The sequence below is a fragment of the Bacillus rossius genome, chromosome 1 (assembly GCF_032445375.1).
Source record: "Bacillus rossius redtenbacheri isolate Brsri chromosome 1, Brsri_v3, whole genome shotgun sequence".
Taxonomy (NCBI): Eukaryota; Metazoa; Arthropoda; class Insecta; order Phasmatodea; family Bacillidae; genus Bacillus; species Bacillus rossius.
Genome location: NC_086330.1, coordinates 167,589,770 through 167,611,518, shown reverse-complemented (window position 1 = coordinate 167,611,518; position 21,749 = coordinate 167,589,770). Strand labels below are relative to the sequence as shown.

General features: G+C 37.7%; 1 protein-coding gene across 1 annotated transcript in view; it reads left to right on the top strand.

Moving 5' to 3' along the window:
• Positions 1-21,749, top strand: part of LOC134527100 (discoidin domain-containing receptor 2-like) — a 787,573-nt gene that overhangs the window by 574,461 nt on the left and 191,363 nt on the right. The window lies entirely within an intron of this gene.

Below are 21,749 nucleotides of genomic sequence, written 5' to 3'. Positions count from 1 at the left end.
TAAATTTCTACTTAATTCACAACTATTTCATATTTATGTCTGTAATTTTATAATATTTGTTACATTTTTTCTTAAAATTTATCAAAATAATATATTTAGCACTATAAATTATAATTTCCATATAGTGGTGCAAATAAGTTTAAAATTTTTTGCTTTCAGGTCATACGAAATTTAAATAGGCTATGCTATAATTAATAAAATAATTATATATATTACTTCATGCGAATTTTATTTGGCGATTAAAAAAAAACACTAACTTAAATGTGGCCTGTTATTGCGTCTACTTATGAATATGCTTTAATGGTAGTGTTCATTAGGCATCACGCCATACTTGCTATATCTACTAGTTCTACCTGATCCCTTGCATAACTCCTTTCCATCATCGATTCATTACGTAAGTGGTTTAACCTCCACTATACTTTCAGCCAACTCACCCTACGCATTTGTTGAAAACTGTGTGACGAAAGACTTGGTATAGTTTAAATTACACCCCCCTAAGATCGCTGCAGAGAAGCCAGCATTCTAGTCCTACGATTTCGCTTGGCTGGATAAAGGACCCAACATCACTGAACTTTTCTATCAGTTAGATTATTCAGCAACCTCGCCACTTCTTTCTAGAGCATTTTGTGTGCTGTAATATCTTCGTTCTTTAACTGCTGTTGCCGAGCTAGTAGATTCTGTGGTTAAACACTTGTCTCTAGATGCGAAGGATCTGGGTTCAATTCTCAGTTTAAACAGTTAAATTTCTAATTCACATGGTTTCCTAAAATCACACCAAGCTAATAATGGTTTGGTTTCTTGCCGAACGGAATGGGGCCATTCCTTACCCACTTCCTGTTACCTGTGTTTTTGCATGCATCCAATATATCCTCACCTTTATAAATAATTATACCGTTCGTCACCTTCTAAACTAATAGAAAGATTTATTGTTTGCTGTTTAAAGCAAAGCCTTTTAATTGTTACTAATTAAATTTACGTGGGATGCATATCAAATTCATTCAATTATACTTTACCATTATTTAATATCCATTAAAGTATTTCGTATAATGCGTACGTAAGTGTTCACTTAATGCACGCTGATTTTCATTAAATGCCTTGCTTCTAATTTGTGAATCGAACTTAGTCGCCCGGAATACTCTTTTTAATTGTAAGAAAATCTCTTCAGTAACACTTTAAACGTTTAATGAAAGATATATTGGTTATTTAAAAATATATAATGTCTCGGGATCATCTGCAAGAAATTTTTGTAAATATTATTCTGAAATAAAAATTATATATTATAGCCTATAATCAATTTTGAATCCATACGTTTTACAACATATTCATAAGCTTTTCTTTTCCTAGCCACAAATAAATCAGAATTGTTGAGTAAATACCAACTTAAATTATATTAATTTAAAAAAAAAATCTATTTACGAAGTGCTTCTGTAGCTGGTCAGTTTATTTACTTAAATGATGTTTTTTTTTTTCATGTAGCATTTACAACGAAACACAATAGTTGTAACAATTATGAAGTAGATTTTTTTTTAAACTTGAGATAATAAGTGTTTACCTGTTATTACTTTGGTTTGTAAGGACGGCTAGAAAGTAAAGGCCAAGGAGCTTTCGAACACTGTCAGCTCGGCCATGCCCGCCGTGGCTAGTCCCAAGTCAGGTCGCCAGGGACATGCCGTCAGCTCGCCACTCGCTGGCGACGCGGTCGGAAGCTTGTTCCCAGACACTTCCGTTCCCGGGGACGTGATCCTCGCGGCGCCGCGCGATGAGCCGTGTAACAAGGGCGCGTCCCGTCCGCTTTCGGGCGCTGCTTTTGCCTGGCTTATTATAGCTGCCGCGGAGAAGTAGGTGGGAGATAGGGGGGCAGACCTCCCCCCTCCCTCCACTCACACAGCACAGCCATTCACGGGCCTGCTCTCTATTTACACCGTCAGATAGCCGTGGCGACCTCGCGAGCTTCTTTGATCAGAGGGTTCTTCCCCTCTGGGCCTCGCTCGGGTTTATAAACCACCCAACACACAACTAGCGCAAACATGGCCAGCGTCTTGAATAAATATCTTGGTCGGATGGGGTCATCAGACCTACATCTCATAGACCTTACCATTGATTTTCTAGTTTACGTACACATAATATTAAAATTAAAATACTTTTTCATTAGGAACACTTCTTATTTTCAATATAATAATATTATAATGTATATAATTTATGAAAATGGGGAAGAAAACAAGGTTATATTCTTTATACTCTTTGGTTGTTTCAAAAATATTTTCCAAATGAACACCTTTAAAAAAAAGAGAAAGCCAAAATGTGCGCATAAAAGTTAAAAAAAAAAAAAAAAAAAACTGTGAAAATCCTGGGAACACACGCAGGACACATTGAAGGCAGATATGTCAGTGGAAATAAGTCCAGAAATGTTTCTATTGATCTTTATAGCTATTGCCGTATAAAATGAAATAGACTGAATCGATATTATGTGGAATGTCATACCAGCGATGGTGTGCAGGGAACACGTCGTACTGCATGTACGTAGCGGGAGTGCGCGCGAGCGCTGGCTGTAGCCCTGGATGTGTCGCGTGTTGTGGTGTTGCGCGGTGACAACGCATGGTGATTCTGTAGCAGAGTAAAATATGTCTAACATGAACTTTCAACATAATTTTTTTCTGTAAAATACTCTAACGAGGCGTCATAATAATTACAGTAATTTACTATGATATGCTTTAGCGAGTTATGTTTTGTAATCTACATTAGAAATACTGTGAAATTGTGAGAATTTTTTGTTTTGTTAGGGACTAACAATCAAAAAATTCTGAAAATAGGGAATTTAAGGTATTTCAATTAGTTATCAGGTAGTTTACAGTTTTAATGGTTAGTAAAGTGTAGGTAAGATAGATTTAAAACAATGTAGACTCATGAAAAAAGTGATTTAGACTAGCTTTATTAAAAATACTTTAAGTCGTTTGAATGTTTGGTTACGTTATCTACACTTAAAATATCAACAGTTAGGAGCAAGGTTAAGAAACTAGTACGGTGATTATGTACATGAGTTTGCTTTTCGAATTTTTGAAATTTAGCATGGGTTTTTTTATTCTAAAACATAGTTCTTTATATTTCGTACATTGAAGTTAAATTGTAACAGGTGAGTGGCTTCAACTTGTTCGCAGTTGATTCTTGCTGGTACATCGTCCCTGTATCAACAGTAGACTGTAACTTCTCACCGGTGACTCCCGTGCACCTCGCTGACGAGCATTGTTCATGTACTCCCCCCCCCCCCTTCTACCCCACACCGGGAGATGCGCGGCGCCGTGAGGCCGAACCCCCCTGTTCCTTCTACTCGCGCCGCGCGGCAGTAAATTACCGCAGCGCGGAGAAGATGCCGCCGCCGCTTCCTGTTTGATGCGACGCGATGCCCGTCTCTGGCCCATCGAGACGCCACGCGCCGCTGGCGGAAAAACAAATATTAATACCGGGCTATTAATAAACAGGACGTCGCGCACGGATTTAGAGCTGCGTTGCTCGTCACAAGGCCCGACCAGGCGATTGGGTGTCAAAGTAACCGTCGTGGCTCGCGTCAGAAGCGAAGCACAAAGTGTTTTAAAGGATTTTGTCTCAAAGCCTAATGGAGATGTATAGGAACAGAAAGGTGCCGTTTTGGTTCAGCAGTTTTTATCCCAAAACAATTTACCATCGTTGAATATCGGAAGTTTTTCTTCGTTAGGGTAGAGGTAACACATTAGTAGATTAAAACATTTCCATAAAAAAAGGAGTATCAGCAGCATCAATACAGTTATATACACTCCCAAAAATGATTTAAATACAAAACGCTAATGACTTCACAGGGTATATTTTTGTAACACCTATTCACGTTAAACTTCAGCTAGTCCCCATATTATAAACTATTTTTTAACAAAGCTTTGCTTTGAAAATTAAATGAGAAAACTTTTTTATCCCTAAACACTGTAAAAACCAAGATTCGATTCTATATCTCGTCCGCTTTAACGTTTACTAGCTTATCTAAGAAATTATCATTTAATGTTGTGTTAAAAAAAACCTTATGAAGTGATTACCTTTTCATTTATATCTGCAGATGGAATTTTTTACTATTGGTGGTACGTTCATTTCATAACTGAAATTAAAGCAGACTGTGTTATTTGACTATTTTTTAAAATTTTTACTTCGAAAGGAATATTGTTCATATTTGTTGCCTAATTTTAGAATATTCTTTAGAGGAATTAATTTAATTTTCGTGACATTTATCACTGTAAAAGCCTTTAAAAAATTAAATGATTGCACGAAAAGAACAATAATAAGCGCAGCTCATTAGTATCAATAACTTATGAAGTTAATTTTTCTCTTTGTTTTAAACAATTTTCATGCGTTTCAGCTTGTCGTGTTAGAATATCGTTTGACACAAAGAATGTTATCGTTATAACGCGTTTTGACGTTAAAATTGTTTAAAATTTTAATTTAATTAAAGTTCAGGCTTAAATGCGTACATGAATAAATTAAAATCTAAAACTAACTAGGAAAGATAAAATAGATGATCTTATGTACATTTTTGGCATGTTATTCCTTCAGAGAAATTAATACACCTTCGTATCTTGATATTATTTCCTTATGGATTTCCGATTATGATAAAATATAGATTTACTAATGTCGCAGTTGAGTCTCATAAAAACTAGGGATAGGCCAATCGAATCCTCAAATCCCATCATATCCTTAGTATTCGAAGTGTTCGATTTTCGAGGAAAAAGATTCAAAGAAAAATATTAAAGGAAATAAATATAATTAAAAATTCAACACTGATAACCTCTGAAGTTAAGTTAATATCTTCATACCTATTCTGTTACAATTTCCAAAGTTAATTGTACATTTATCGTGTAATGTGTAAATAAATTACAATATGTATTGATTCTGGAAACTTATTTCACGAATAAAACATTCAAAGTTTTTCATTTCTTTTACATTATTTTATTTTGGACACTTGATACCTAAATTCGGATTCGAGGAGTGTAATCGAAGTTCTCTTTGGGATTTTAATGTGTAATTCGGATTCCAGAAAATTTGGAATTGACCTATCACTAATGAAAGCATTTTTTGCAAGATTTACGTCAGCATAAATTAAAAGATATTTTAAACGTAAAAAGGGGCAAATAATAAAAAAAAATCTAACAATTCTGTTGTTTTTTTAATTCATTATTTAATTACAAAGAAAAATTATTTTGTAAAATTTAAAGATAGCAGGAACAAAATGAAGCCTGTTTCCAGGTTTGCAAAAAAAAAAAATGAAGTTTATAACACACACAATCTAAATGCTGCTAGCATGCAGGCAGTATCTTGACAGGCAGGGTTGCGCGCCCAGCGCCTGTCGTGTATGCAGCGCAGTACAAATTCGTCGACATGTAGATATGTAAACATGTAAAAAAAGCGACCCCGGCCTAGTTATCGGCGCCCCCTTCGCTCGCTTCGACGCCGCCAGAGCGCATGCGCGAACTGAATCTCCCGCGCGGCGCGGGGCTGCGCTGACGTCACCGCCAGCCGCGCCGATGTCGTCTGGCAAGTTGTCTGCGCGCCTGCGAGGCCGCGAGCCGGCGAAACGGCTGGGCCTCGAGGTTAGAGGTTGCTTGCCGGTGATTTGTGTTTGTTTTGGCGGACCTGGCCGGAGCGTTTTGATCAATTATATCATTGCGTGTTTAAAGATAATAATTAAAAAATATCCCTTTCGACACTGCCTACAGGCGTAGGTAGATTTCGAAGCACCTATTTTATATTTTGGAAATATTTTGGTAAATTCTATAAACTCCTGGGACATTTTTTAAGAACTTAATGTGGCCGACATAACATCCTAAATTTTCGTCAAAATTCAATGAAGATCGATTTAACATTTTCTCTTATTAAATGCAACGAAAAAATTTTTAATGTTGTTTTTTTTTTTACTTAAAGCACCCGGCATAATATGCTTGCAAGGTAATCATGCAATGATTTTTGATCTTCAAACACTATTTTTCATCCTTTGCACTAATACGTGGTCGTGTGTATATATATATATATATATATATATATATATATATATATATATATATATACATATATACACATATATACACACACAATTTTACACTAAGGTTAAAGGTAATTTTAGAATAGTTGTTATAAATTACAAGTTTTTTTACTACAAAAGTTTTTTTAAATTCCAACCACTCTTTTTACGGTAACAGTTCGTTTCATCAAAATTAGTTTCCGTGAAAGGTTTTAGAAAAAATGTAAGCGTTTTATAAAAAATTACAATAGAAATGAATGTAAATGTATTAAAAAGTGACGTTTTGTTTTTATACCTCTACTAGCTGCCCGACCCGGCTTCGCACGGCTATGGAAATGGAAAAAAAATTAAGGCACATCTGCCATTTACAGTAGTGGTAAATAAAAAATATTCAGTGAAAATGTATTACAATGCTGTATAATGTACCGGAGAGAAAATGAATAGCACCGATGGTTTCCCGACTCGTGCACGCAACGTACAACTGATGTACCCGTACTTCGCTACGGCAGTCTACAGGCAGATCACTCTTGCGCCGCTCATTATACATGCCCCTCCTTGTGGGTACGCCACTGCCGCGTGATGCCCGTTGCCATGGAGACGCAGAAAGCATGAACAATGCAAAATCCTGTTCTCATGCAGACAAAGTACTCACTGTTGCCTGGTTTTAACCACCCATGGGAACTAATTTTCGGAAAATGTCATCCTGCGGAACATAAGGAACATTACTGTGAAGTTTCAAGTCTGTAAAGTATATATACTTGAAAAAAAGGGAAATTTTTTAATATTTAAAGTACCCGCAAAATTTCAACGGTGATGAGGACTACACTAACAATGAAATAGTCGTTGGCATAGAGACGAATGAAGCATCAACAAAGCAACAGCCGTTGCCATGGGGATTTATTAACAAAAACTGGAAAATTTTTATGTATTACGCCCCCGAAACTCCCCTTGGGATCGGATTTCCGCAGAATCCGTTCATAGTGAGCGTCTACATCACAAAATGAGTAACTATGCTAAATTTCAAGTCAATCGGGTGTATAGTTTTAGAGAACTCGTGATGAGTGAGTCAGTGAGTGGTATTTCGCTTATATATATATATAATTAATATATATAGACACACACACAGGTCCTTGTCAGAATTTTAACGGGAGAGGAAAATTAATGATGGTCCGAATAATTAAATTTAATTAAAAATAATATAAATAATTCTAGTAAAAGAAAGAAAAATTAAACATAGTGAGAGGAAAAAAAACAATAGTTTAGGTTTGCAATTTAAAGTGATAAAAAGTATTTAAATACTAATTGAACTCTTATGAGGGTACTGATTGCTTCGTTGTTAATATCACACGGGTGTTTTTTACTTGTATGGGAAAATTAAGAACGATAAGGCATCTAGTGCGTGGCAACAATGTTAATAGGCAATAGGAAATAAACTTTTAGCGCCTGCAGCATTGTCAACACACACTTCGTACGTGTACTGCATGTTGTATCTAACCCCCTCCAACGCATTTAATTCTAAATTGGACTTTTAGTAAGGATATCTAATGTTATTGATAATATAATATAGCCTATAGCCTTCCTCGATAAATGTACTATCCAACACTGAAAGAATTTTTCAAATCGGACCAGTGGTTCCTGAGATTAGCGCGTTCAAACAATCAAATAAACTCTTCAGCTTTATAATATTAGTATAGATTTATACCCCTTGCAGTAATGGTTTGTGTTATCAAAAATTGTTTTAGACAAAAGTTTTAGATTAAAGTTATAAGATTCATAAATTATTTTAACAATGCGATGTTATGTTTACGAACAGATTTGTGATTTGTTTGTCCGCCTGTTATCTCCTGCAGCGACTTGAACAGAGTTGCCAAGGGAGATAGGGTGGGTTTTTATCTTGCGAAGAAACTTAAACAGTTTTGTGTACAAGACGCTTTTATTGGTTATAATTTAGCACACGACAAACATGCAAACTTGGTACTGTTGCGTCGCCGTTTGCTTCAATAGCCGAAATAGGTTAACTGCAAATTGCTGACGATCTCTGTGAAGACAAATTACACACTTTTACTATGATGCAACGAGTACTAAGGCAGAACAAATAATAACCCTGACATTTAGAGATTATGTTAGCTCTGGAAACGAACAATGTAATTTTGTATTCTATTTTCTTTGAATTAATTTACTGATGCTTCCAAAATTGCAAACTAGACTTAACTTTACTCAATTACACACAATCTTTATCTGAAACACAATTCAAAACATACACATGACTTATACTTAGACTAACGCCGCGAGTTTGGGTCCGCCCTCCATTTATATAATAAACATTTAAGTCAGATCCCTAGTGGCATTTTCGCCTACACACTATTGATGTGCGGCCAACTCGTCGTCTTTATAGTTCCGGTTATCCGGCGTCTCAGTTCTGTCTCTATCAATTTACTACTCTATGTACAAAGTCAATTCCGGGTAAGTTCGCCAACACTGCCTATAAACCCCTCTTCACCGCTGCGGGCGATGTAGATGTCGACTCCCACTCTCGTTGCGCCGACTCGCTCCTTCGCCACTCGCTGAGCGAGTGTCCCTAATCAAAAGTCTGCTCACTTCACTATTTTGCTTCAGGGGGTATTCGCCCACCCCTGAGGACTTCAAATTTGATTAGCAGCTTTTCTCAAAATTACTCGCCGAGCGAGTTCCTACTCGCTCCTGGCGAGTATTGGTGGCGAGTCGTGGCGTCTGAGGTTAAGTCCGTTTGTTCGTAATATGTCGTCTGCGGCTAAGTCCCGATCCAGTGTGAAAAATTAAAGTTCCACTTACGGCTTTGTTGGAATTCGGCTAAGTCCCAGGTGACGGCGCGGCCTCCGCAGGCAGAGTCCGGTAGGTGCCTCTGGATGCAGGGTGACTGTCTCTCGTGGCGGAGCAGCGATTCCCTTCTGCCTCGGTTGCGGATTTTTCTAAGTCGGCAGCGTCGTGGAGTAGCGAAGTCCCGGGCGTCGTGGGCGATGGCGGCAGCGTGACGATCTGTTGTCTTCTTCGGAACGATGTGATAAGCCGAAGCCTCTGGCTGGCAGCCAGGCACCTTCTGCCTGCTGCTTGCTAACAAACCCGTATTTACACCCGGCGAACCCAGAGTGACATCATCAAGTGCCAATCAGCACAGACTTGAAGTGACATCATCTAGAGCCAATCAGCGCTCACTGCGGTGTTGCTAGGGGCTCGGTCGCCTGTGAGCATCGGGACTCCTGGGGTCTAGGAGTTATGCAACCTCTTAGACTCCCGTGTATTGCAGTTGTCCTGCCTTTTGGGGAATTCTCGTTAGGTAGGATTTTCCTACCATAACACGCCAACCCTTGTTTTTTTCGACCCCTTGGAGTTATGTTTGGTCGTAATCAAAAAACGTACCTATTCAAACAAAAGATTTTGGCATTACTCCTACGAGTTATAAAACGTTCAAACGGATGCGTTATTTTCCATATTACGGGAGTAAGAACGATTTTTCAATTTTTTTTTAAACTCTTCATTTCTACCCCTTTGGTCGGATAATGCCCATTAACGAACTCGACCCCATTTTTCCACTACTAGATTTTATGTATGAGTTTGGAAGTGATTTGGTAAAGATTGCGACAGTTATCCTGTCCATAAAATTGTGATATGTATAGTTACGAACGCGAGAGACCAGACCGTGATGCCAGGTTTGGAGCTGGCTGGCGGCCCTGCACGGCTACTGACGTCACGCGCCGTGTCACGTGCCGTCCACTGACGTAAGGCGTGCCACGTGCGCCTGGCCGGATTACAAGGGGCGTCGCTAGCCCTCTTCCCCCTGCTCCCCCGCGCATCGTGTTTCCTCGGCGCTGAGCGGCCTTAGGAAACCCGCGGACAGCAGCGCGTAGTGACGCGAATGAACGACGCCTTTCTAGATGTTTCAAGCATCGGGTCGGCCCAAGTTGACGCGACTCGCCACAGCCGCTCTCGTCGGTTCGAGAAGGGTGCCGCAAGTACTTAAGCAGCAAAGCCGGCCTCCGCCGCAGTTGGGTGATGGGGTCCCCGCGACAAGTCCCGAGACGAGTTCCGCGGAGTGCCGCGTGAGTGCTCAGTTCCGAGCGAGTTCCGTGACAGTTCCGGAGTTCCGAGAGTTCCGCGAGCGAAGGGAAGTGCGACAGCGGCGAAGAGGGTGAGACACCCCCCTTCCCCGAGTGGCGCGAGACTGTGTGTGTGGACATGCGCACTGTAGGGGCGAACGACTGTTGAGCCTAGCTCCAGTGAAGAATGCGGATTACGGATCTTGGCAAACATTGAGTGACTTGAGAATAAACATTTTTAAGTGCCATTGATTTGTGATCTGAAAATTTTAAGTACAATTATTAATTATTAATGTAAATATTAGTAATTAATAAAACTGTAATAAAATTAATTGTGTTATCCCTTACGAACACAGTATCCCCCCACATTTAATCGTAACAATATATATATATATATATATATATATATATATATATATATATATATGTTTCAACTTTTGAGTTTACGATGGTTTTGAGGTTTATGGACCATGAAACGAAAAACGTAATAACAACTTTCCGGAATTCGCTCCATGGTAAAGGCTAAAATAGGTAGTATTTTAATGAAATCTTTCTAAAAAGCGGTTATCTTTTTTAAAATTTATTGTTTTATACTTTTTTATTTTGTTAAACTACTGGTGAATATTACAAATAATGTTTAGAACAACGCCACTTTGAAGGAAAAATAAGTTACTGGAAAAGTTATTTTTAATAAATATATAAATATTTGTATATAGTTAACATTTACACACAAATTATCATTGCTCAAATTAAAAATGTTGTATTATATAGTGAATGAATTTATAAAACGTTCCCTAGCCAAATTGTTAGCGTTGCAACAAAATGTTACTGAAACCATACACATAGAACAAAGTTTTAATTGAAAAAGAATTTTATATGAAATAATTATATTTTATGTTTCAACTACGTGTTTTTGAAGCAGTTTTTGAATTTTCGACGTTTATTTTGTCAGATATCGAATGTTGCTCAAAATAATAATTTTTTAAAGATACTCGACAACTAACTTTTTGTCTCATATATGAGACAATGTCAATAACTAGTAGCATTCTAGCGAACTGAATGAGATCATCTGAATTTTTGTACGGAAAGAAGAAATTCGGAGAACAATTGAAATTAATATTATTTTTCATGTCTGTACAGTTCAACTGTACGACTATCAAAATAGTTTTACTTTTCAATATATGCATAATAAAGTTTTCATATAAATGGATATGTGATAAAGAACATAGTCTCTGTGAGAAATTGTTACAGGTAACGTATTCAATTGTATTTGAACGTAAAATATTAACAAATAAGCAAATCAACGTGTTAGTGACGCGAAAGTTTACCATAGTCAAATTATGTACTTTTGATCAGGAAAATATGGATTAATAATCTTAGAAATAAACTGGATACGCAATAAGGAACAATTAAATCGTTTGGAAGACCACCAGGCAGAGGGTGTCATTAAATATTAAATGCAATGTCACAATTAAATGAAACGGGAAGAAATCAGATAGGTTACTATTCCAGAGTTTACCTGGTTTAGTTTCGGGTTTACTAGGATGGCCTAGGCGGAATCCGAACAAAATTCCTTTAGATTGCGAGTCTAAGTCCTCCAAAATACGAGTACCTTGCCACTGCACTACCATACCATCGAACTACCTAGTTTCATTAGCATCTGTTCTTGGGCTTTTCCGACGTCAGACAGCCATTTGTAATTAACAACTGTACTGTTTTAAAAGTACCAATGTTCCATTAAAAAAATTTAGACTTTGAAGGTAAAAAATTACCGTTTTTGATGGCGAGAAATGATTTACTTGATTAGAATGTTTGGTTGATAAAATATTTTTTTTACCTTCTTAGAGTTAGAAAAATTATTCTGTATATTTTATAACAACCTAAAGTTTTTGACAGTTTAGTCTAAATCACATTACGTCCATCATAAAACAAAACTATTTATTTCTCTTTCTCTCTCTCTCTCTCTCTCTCTCTCTCTCTCTGGATTACAGATACAAAGTTTTACGTATTGAATGATTGTTAAGAATTATTAAAAAAGAAATTTTCAACTTAAAAATTCACATACATTTTGAACTTCAGGAACACTAGTATAGTAAAATAGCAAACCTAATACCCCTATCAATAAGTCAAAAACTAGTCGACCCGTACGGAATTCCGCAGTGCGCACCAAATCGTTTCATGTCGTATTAAGGTAGTGGCACAAAATTGTTTTGTTGCACTACGTGTTGGCCTTGAGCATTGAGACCTTGTTGCCTGCGATTACGCTGATCCTGTCTTTGTTGTTGGAGTCGAAGCTGCCGTTGTTCTTCACTCTGGGTGTGATCTCTTCTTCGGCGCTCTGTGACTCTTTCCAGTGGTGGTCTTCCTCTCAGTCTGCCTGTGGGTACCCTGTTCCTTGGCATCGTACAATCCTGTACATGCAGATTATATTGTAAGGGAAGTGTGTAATGAGAGCAGGTGTAACAGTACAAATTACAATATGTTACCTTAGTGTGATGATGAATCTATGAAAGTAGATCCAGGTCGTGGATCAAGCACATGCATTTATTGAATGAATCTGGAAGATAGAGTTGTATATGTAAGAAACAATGCAATTAAATTTTAGTTTCACATTAAATGGAAGTTGAAAGTTCCTCAATTTTAATGAACCTGCAATGTGAACAAATAATTTATTCAAGTATTGATTTTTGTGAATAACTGATGCTATGAGAAGTAAATGTAAAATGTTATGTTCGTAGGTTATGTTGTGATACAAAATAACAACAGTAATTTCAAAAGTACTTACTTCTTAGACAATTCTGACGTGCCAGAAGTTTTGGTTAAGTGGTTTTTTAGTGGAATTTTTGGTTAAGTTGAAGTATTCTCTAAGATTTCTTTATCATAAGTTCTGTTTATTATGACGGAAGTGCAATTTAAAAAATAAATATTTAATCGCTGATGTTTCAAGGGGATATCCGATTTGGTATTTATCGAATACGATTCGATATCTATCAAAAAATCGACGCATCAATTAAAGGACCTCTTCTTAGATGAATTTAAATTTCAAAATTTAAGATAAGCGGTACATTTTTAGACCGTGAGTCTATTTTTCTTTATTAGCCGGCACGATAAGCTTTAAAATGAGAGGTAAATTATGGAATTTGATAAAGTAATAAGGATAATTTCGCAGACCGACAGAAAAACAGGGTATAGAAATAATATATAAGTTGTTATTTTGTTCTTATTAGGAATTATGTTGGGCATTTATTAGAGCTATAGGAGTTTTCTCAGGGGTACTTAACTCTTCTGCAATAATTTCTACATGCCATATTGTTCACCAGAGACATGTGTCAAACACCCTTGATGTTAAATTAAATAATTAATTCACAAGTGTTTGACGAAAAAAATTCCCAGTTTTCCACGGCGAAGATCGCCAAACTTTTCACGGCCGAGCAGACGGCGGAGTTCCTCTTCCGAATTTGTGTGACGAGTTTCCCCCCTCCCCCCCTTGCCACGAGGGACGACGCCGCTGCTCACGGCTTCCCATTTCCTCTCGAGCGAGCCGAGGTCGCCCTGCCCTCCTCGCCGGAGCGGCGATGTTATCTCGCATGAAATTATAAGACGGGAATTTTAATTAGGCGCCGGAGATAAAAAAGAAGGGAGGACAGAGAGAGAGAGTTGGTGGGGGAGGGGAGACACGAGGCGGGCGAAATTTCCACTCTGCCTGCCCCGGCCTGCCAGACGGGCAACTCCGTTAACGAGTTGAGGAGCGAATCAAGTTGCCAAGGGCGCGACGAGGTGCCGAGCCCTGGACTTGCGGGTGTGCGATTACCGACGCGTGCCCTCCTCGCGTGTGCGAGGATGGATTCCAAGTCAGCGGCGTCGTGCGAGGGCTGAGCCACTTACAAACCGCTCTCAAGATTATTGAAAATGTCACTGATTACGAACAGCATTTTAGAGCCATTGCACCTGTCTTTACAAGCTCTGTTTCATGGTTTCGTCCCTTATATGTAAAATCTTTTGGACAGTATAAAATTATAGGGTTAAGGATTAAAGTTCCATAGATGTGCGTTACCGTCGCATCTTAATTATCGTGCAATGCCAGCTTGCTCAACTCTTAAGTGCAGCGGGTGGCCGCACTCGCAGGCGCGCGTCAAAACTGCCTTTCCTGAACACGTGTTTGCTAGAGGCGCCAAGGTGGACTGTAATTCAGACGTCCTGGGTTCGATGGCCTGTCGGTCACTTTATGTCAGTGGTGACAAACTGGTGGCCCGGAGGGCACATCTGACCGGCGACATGGTTTTTTTCGGCCCGCTCAAAGAATCTTTCAACAAATAAATATTATTAGGTATGCACTGTCGTGTATTATTTGCATTAATGTCAAATAAATTTGTCAGCTGACAGTGTTATAAGCTATAATAGTCTCATATAAATTCTAAAAAAATATTTTTCGTCTCCCTCTAATTTATATATTGTTAAATAATAATTGTTATATTTATTAGGATTTTATGTGTAACATCTTAGCTCTCAGTATACGCCATATGGTAGGAGTAACTTCTGTAGCGAAACAGAAGTCAAACGGAATGAAAATAAGTAACTACGGTGCTACCATCTGTGGCGGATACTGCAAGCGAAAGTTCACAAACCAAAAGCAAAATTTATATTTTTAGCTGTTTATTGAATTTTAACAACGTGGCCAGTGTTATAATAAGAAAATTTTGTCGAATATCTGGTCCAAAGCCGAGGTTTACTATTTTTTCAAGTCTTTTCCGCTTTTATCAGAGCTGTTTCATTGTATAATTTAAAATTTATTTCTGTATATCGAATGGTTCGATAGTCGTCGTAGCTATTCCGGTAAGCAATTGTAGCGGCGGTTGCGGAATCAACGTTTGAAGCGCGTCCAGAAATGTAGTTGAAAATAATTTCGTATATGTATCACACTCGGCATAATTTTAATTTTGTGTCCGATTTTCGTATTATAAGTATATTTGCAACATGAACTCACATGAATTTGTTCGTTATCGAGCTTAGCCGTTACATATCTCTGGCGAAAACTGAAAGACTCTGTCGCATTATTTTTTAAAATACAATTTTGAAACGACTAATTTTTCGTTACTTTAAACCAGAGCAAAATTTTATTTATAAGGCACTATACATAAGAATTTAAAATATGTTGCAAAAATTCACTATTGATTTAAATGTGTTCGCTTTTATCTAAGTTTAAAAAAATGAAATTTCTCCCTTGAAAAGAGTTAAGTTGGTTATCCCTGCTCAACGTGACCGTGAGCGCTTGTGTGTACTCATCCTACCTGTAGCTGCCGCCTCTGCTACGAACCCTGATCCCCTCGTCCGCTCCTTGTTCTGGTCAAATATTAACTAGGAACCAAATGAAACCATAACCTCTATGAACTCCTAATGTCGAAGAAAAATACTTAGGTATATTATTTCCTTTGTTTAAACCATCTATATTCGGTCAAAAGTGCGATTTAATTATATAGTTATTTTTTTTTTTGCATTTTCGTCTGTGCACTCTGCAAGTTGAAAATTCATCTTGATTGGCTTTGTCTTAACGTCTAGATTAGAACCAGAAATAATCAACGGCGTTTGAAAAGAAAATTGTTCCAGTATTTTTGTGTGCCTTAGTGGTTCCCTTAGAGGACTAAATGAAGTTGCCAATTATTCTCTTGAACACCTAATAGAATCAGCATTAATTTTCATTTTGTATTCTGCAATTAATTTTTACTTTTGTCTATGCTAGGAGAATAAATACACAAACAAGATGACTAAAGCATTTCCCTATACTGAGTTTGTTTCCTTTATCCCTCCTTCCTTTGGTAATCTACAGCATTTTTGCACACGCAAAATCGCAACTTATGTACGAGGAGGAAGAAGTTCAGCCTTAGGGGCCCGCCTTTTCAGGGGTGTATTTGTGTTATTGAGGCGGGGTGATAATTATTACTCTCGCTGACACTCATATCGCGTTGTCGCCTCTAAGCGCAAGGCTAATAGCTAGCCCGCAGTTTTGTCGTCGTACTTAGGACAATTATTAGATTTTTGTGGAAGTTATAATTAATATGGCGGGGAAATTAAAATTAACGCGAAATACAAGTTTCTTGAGTGCATTCAAGAATCTGTACCAGATGTTCGATGTCTTAATATCATTCTGAAAACACGTTTTTAGCCCTTTTCACTCTTCGAAAATATTGTTTAAAATGGAGTACGGAAATGGTACTCAGTCATCAGCGTATCTTTTAATGCTTTTCGTAAAAAGACACCAATCATGAAATGAGAGCAGTTTTTAAACCGCATGGTTATTTCTGAAGTTCTGCACACCTAGTGTGTGCCCAGGAAGGCGCGACCCTTATAGCCTTCACCTTTGATTACGACTCAGAGTTTGGCAGAGTTTGGCAGAGACCCCGGCACAGATGCCGCGCGCACAATTTGTTGTCCCTTTCCTCAGCGGCATTGATTAGGAACTCCGCCCCTTTCAGCACTTTTAACGCAAATTGTTCGGTGGCCGCGGTGTTCTCTCTCCCTCCCCCCTCCCCATAAAACCCGCCCCAACGAAACAGTTCATGCTCCAACCGTCGGCAGGGCGCCCCCTTCCGTGCCAGGCACCAGTCATCGACCAACTCCGGCTCGGCCCCTAAATAGAGCGAGCTGCGGAGCGCCGGGGCCCGACGCGCATGTGCTGCCGCGGCGGCGACCCCGCGAACTACGGCGCGCGCCTGTTTCGCCCGCCGAGCTTCACCTCCTCGCGCGTTGCTGCTATCTATGGCCAACCCGCTCCACGCGAGAGACTCTTGCAGTCAGGGTTCATACATAGACTAAACATATGTTATAATGTTGTCCATTTGGCAAGATGCTACAATTGCCATCTCATTTGTGAAAATCATAATATTGTTATTTTTTACACACGACTTTGTTTAAAACTACACCACAACATTTGGTTAAAATTTGTTGAATGTTATTTAGGTATTTGACGCAGAACAAATAATTTAATGCTCAATATTAACTAAATGCAGAAAATTTCAAAACACACTTTATGTAAACTATCAAGCACTATTTGAGATAAATGTCGGACAAAAAAATTCGTCTCTCTATGGTAATGACTAAAATACTGACCAAAACTTTGGATGACTCTTTACTTTTGACGCAGCTGAAAACCACAATCCAAGAAACCTTAGAAAAGGGCCTTGAAAGCCCGCGAACCTTGTTTAGTTTTAAGAAGTATGTATTTGCCAAATTGTTTAGTTAATGACAACTTCATATGTCTAATTATTTTGAAAGTACTTTGTCATGTTTCGTTAGTATTAAGAATTTTATGCTTTGCACTACAAATATAATATTTATATTAGAAAAGTAGAAAAATATCACATTCTATTTAAGATAACGAATTATAAAAACGCACCCATCATTGTTTAAATTTGGTCCTTTTTTACATTTGATTTGTTTTACATTTATTAAACCCCATATTTCATCTGTGTTTCAGAAATAATGTGTAATTACCTAATAGTCTACGGAGACCGTGAGTTGACGTGTGTCATAGATCATGATTAGAGACCCGGAAAATTCGCGGATTCTTCTGGCCTCAGGATATAATTCAAAGTTATAGGTGTGCTCGACCCATGTTTACTTTCCCATTGGTTGATTTCTTAGCGAGAACATTTTTATTCTTGTTATTTGGCACAACCTGATTAGCTTACTTCTCTCCTAGCTGGGCATCATTGACTCACGGTCGTAGACGGGCGTTTCCAAACAACTGCGTGCCAATCATGAACACAGTGCGAGAGTGTGAAGGTTTGCATTCTAGCTTGCGACTAAATGAATCCGCGAAATTTCCGGGTCTCTAATCATGAGTCAGTTCCTTTGTGGTTAAGAGCCTGCAGTAATCGCTATGTCCCGCTGACTAAATCATTTTTGCGCATACCGTGCGAAGTAAAAAAAAAACGTAGTATAGGTGGGTATGTAGAAGTAACAAAAAATTTAAGGTTGTGTCTAATGTTAAAAAGCAAAAATGACAACTATGGGATCTCCAAAGTGTAATAAGCATAAAGTCTTTTAGATACCTTGAAAATATTCTCTAAACTCTTTGTGCGTATTGCATTTTTATATGTATTTTTTAATTTAATTTTGGCTCTCCTTATCTGATATACCTTTTTCTTGTTGGTGAAGAAATAATAACCACCTTCATGTCAACTGCCTTCTTCTATGGCTTTATAATGTAATGTCGCACAATTATTCTGGTACGCTTGACGTTGCACCAGCCATTTTGACTTCGTGGCACCTTGTGTTTGACGTGCCACAAGATGGCAGCCAGTATTAACCCCCCCCCCCCTCCACCACATACTTCCTTGCAGAGTGCTTTTATATTTCTGCCGCCACTAGAGAAAGGGACGAGGCCGCAAAGTAATAGGAATAATTTGTCATCCACTTTATGAATCCTAGCCCCTTGTGTTGTTCCACCCTCTGTTCCCCCCTCTCCGCTTTAGCTGAGTTGTTGTTAGTCGGGACTGTGCAGTTTCCCCCTTCCTCTTCTTCTGTTATCATGTTTTTGTCTTTGATGGCCCCCGTGCCAGGAATCGTAGGAGCACCGAACACACCCCCTCTGTTCCCTCAGACTACCGATTTATTCAGCAGCTATCAACGTCAGATATTTTTTTCTGGATACTTCCCACCCTTCGTATCCGCACCGAATAGCAGCACAATAGAAGCACTATATAGCCTTGCAATTGTGTAGCTTCTTCCAATCTACCTACGTTCAGACGCCGCGACGGTGAAATAGATGAACTACGTGACAAGGTATAATATGAATGTATTCACCGTCGTGTGAATAGCTGAAAACGAGTTCGTAAATTTGCTACAGTTTGTGCACATCGAACACAAAATACAAAGGAAATTCATTACTGAGAACATAAACGCAATGAGCTCTGTAACCTTCGAATATCGCAATTTTTTTTTCTTTATGTTTAGCACATACATAGTTAGATTGTAGCCCAAAATAACCCTACAAATAATAAACCAGTTTCCTTTAAGCTCATTGAGATCAAATCTCTTATTAGACATAGATTATTGCTAGAAATATATTGCTTATAGATATTAAGTGAGGTGGTCAGCGGCAACACACTACTTTCATTCCAGATGTTCCGAATTATAACCTGATCCAGCCAACTTTGTTTCAGATTTTCATTATATCTCGAGATCATAATAGTAAGTGCTTAGAAGTTTGCTTACTAGACTGATTATTGCATTTGTATTGTTTTATTTTCTACTTATCGCACTCGGAATAATATCTTCCAATAATCATTATTGGGAAAGAGTACAAAATAGATATTCAACCTGAGAATAAAAGTTAAAAAACGCAAAAAAAATTCAACCCCATGATTTTTCAAGATAGTTTTAGTATTGAAAATAAGGAAAATTTCTCGACGCCTAGTTGATAAATGCGGGGGAACTCATGTTTATTTTCTTATAGTAATTTAATAATGAAGATCTAGTATATAATTTATTAAATCTGTTTGTACGTTTGATATGCGTTGGTGTTTAAATAAGTTCGTTTTATAATAAACATATATTTTTAATAAAGTAGTTATATAATTAAATAATTCCTTTTCATTGCTCGAGTAGTCCTGTAATGCATAATTGCATCTTAGTTGTAAAATCTAAATACAGTGATCTAAAATTAACCTTCCTATGTTAAACACTGTGATTAGATCAAAGTACGAAATTTCACAGCCATGAGACTTTTTAAGATTTTTGTTGTTAGTGTTTAGATTATTTGGCACGAATTATTTATACTGCACGCTGTGGTAAGCCTTGTGTAACGACAGACTAGTGGTATCCAAGACATTATTTAGTAACCAGATTACCCGAAAGCTGCGTAACTTATGGGCGGTAATGTTATTTGTGTTTAACCATATTTTTGTTGGGAATTTGTCTCCGCGCGCACCGTCGTGACCTGTGTAACATGGAAATTATCAGTCTAAATATTAATAGGGATTTAGAAGTATTTGTGTTTATTTCATTTATTTTTTTAATCAAATTTTTTGAGAGTTTTTCATGTTATACAATCGAAATTGTAATATATTATTTTTAAGAATAAATTACTTATCTAAAAAATTGTTCTTACAACAACTAAAGAAATGTATTTTAAATTAAAAACTAATTATATTATACTAACTAAGATTATGTTAACAGTTTAAAAAATATATTTTTTTAGCAAGATGCACAATTCATCAGGAAAAAGAGCTTTAGTTTTATTTTAGAACATCATTCCACGTAAAGTACCGACTTTCAAAACTAACAAATTCAGTCCTGCCTAATCCAAAATATATTAAATATTATTATTATATTTTCTTTTTTGCTTGGCACGATACATTTAAGTTTGAGCATACATAGTGTTTGCTTAGGCAGTTTCTTAATGACATCATCCATATAAGGGACACAGTCTCACCGCAGATCGAGCCAATTTCCATTTACTTAGTCCGTTATCGCGTCTGTCCCAAATTCGTGCTTAGAACACACGAATGGTTTGGACTTGCTTAATATCCAAAAAGGTAAAGCCTTGGAGGAAATTGTACAAATGTAAAATGTTATGTATATGCACCTCTCTCCAAATAATAACGCTGGTATTGTTCGCTCTTAAAAATTGGTCATCAAGGAAGCAAGCCCATGAAGCAGACCCCGTCCCGGCGGCGCTAGCGAGCTCGTGCTCAATCGCTGCACTGGTAAATATCTTTACGTTGAATTTACGAAGCACGCTGATTACAAATGACAAATACGGCTGTCTTCGTAATTTTACTAATATTGAGTTTGCTTCCATTGAACATGAATATAAAATAATGTTCTTTGTATTAGTAAGGTATAAGATATTCAAAATTTGGTTAAGTCTGCAGCAAGAACACTCTTATGTTGTCCACTCGCGTGTTTACTTTTGTTCAGAACGAAATATACAGCGGCGAACGTCAAAATAAGGCGTACCTAGTTTCTACGAAGAATCAGTTATTGTAAAATATAGATTGTCCATGAAAGAATGTCCGAATTTCAATGGTATTTTATAAAAGTTTAATTTAGACTTTTTACAGCAAATCACACATTAAATTGAAGGTAAATTAACCTATTTTTTCTTTAAAATGTTCCATTTGTGCACTTTATGTTAAACGGCTCTCGTCCAACTTAAAGTACAATTCTTCCCACACACTTATTAACACGTCCGGAGTAATTCTGTGACTCAACTCTGGAAAATCATTAGTTAGTGGCAGAACGTAGACACGGTCATTTATAAAGTCCGAGGTGGCGACGCGAAGAGACAGAGACAAGGGGGTGAATGTACGAACTGAGCCTAATTTTCGTCGACGTGGGTATTGCTAGATACTAGCTGAAGTACCCGGCGTTACCCTATCCAAGCACATAGTGAAGAGGCTTCTGTTAGAAAAATAGCGAATTACAAACAAACCAGTGTAATAGCCGTTGCCATGGAGTATAAGAAAGAATCGACATTAAATATTGCTGAATTTATGGTTTGAAAAATGCGAAATTTTGAATTTTAACTCCCCCACAACAATGTTTTCAGTTGGTGTCTATGTGATCCTTACTTAATATTATAAATGCGAAAGTAACTCTGTCTTTCTGTCTGTTTGTTTGTTACCTTTTCCCGGCTGAACGGC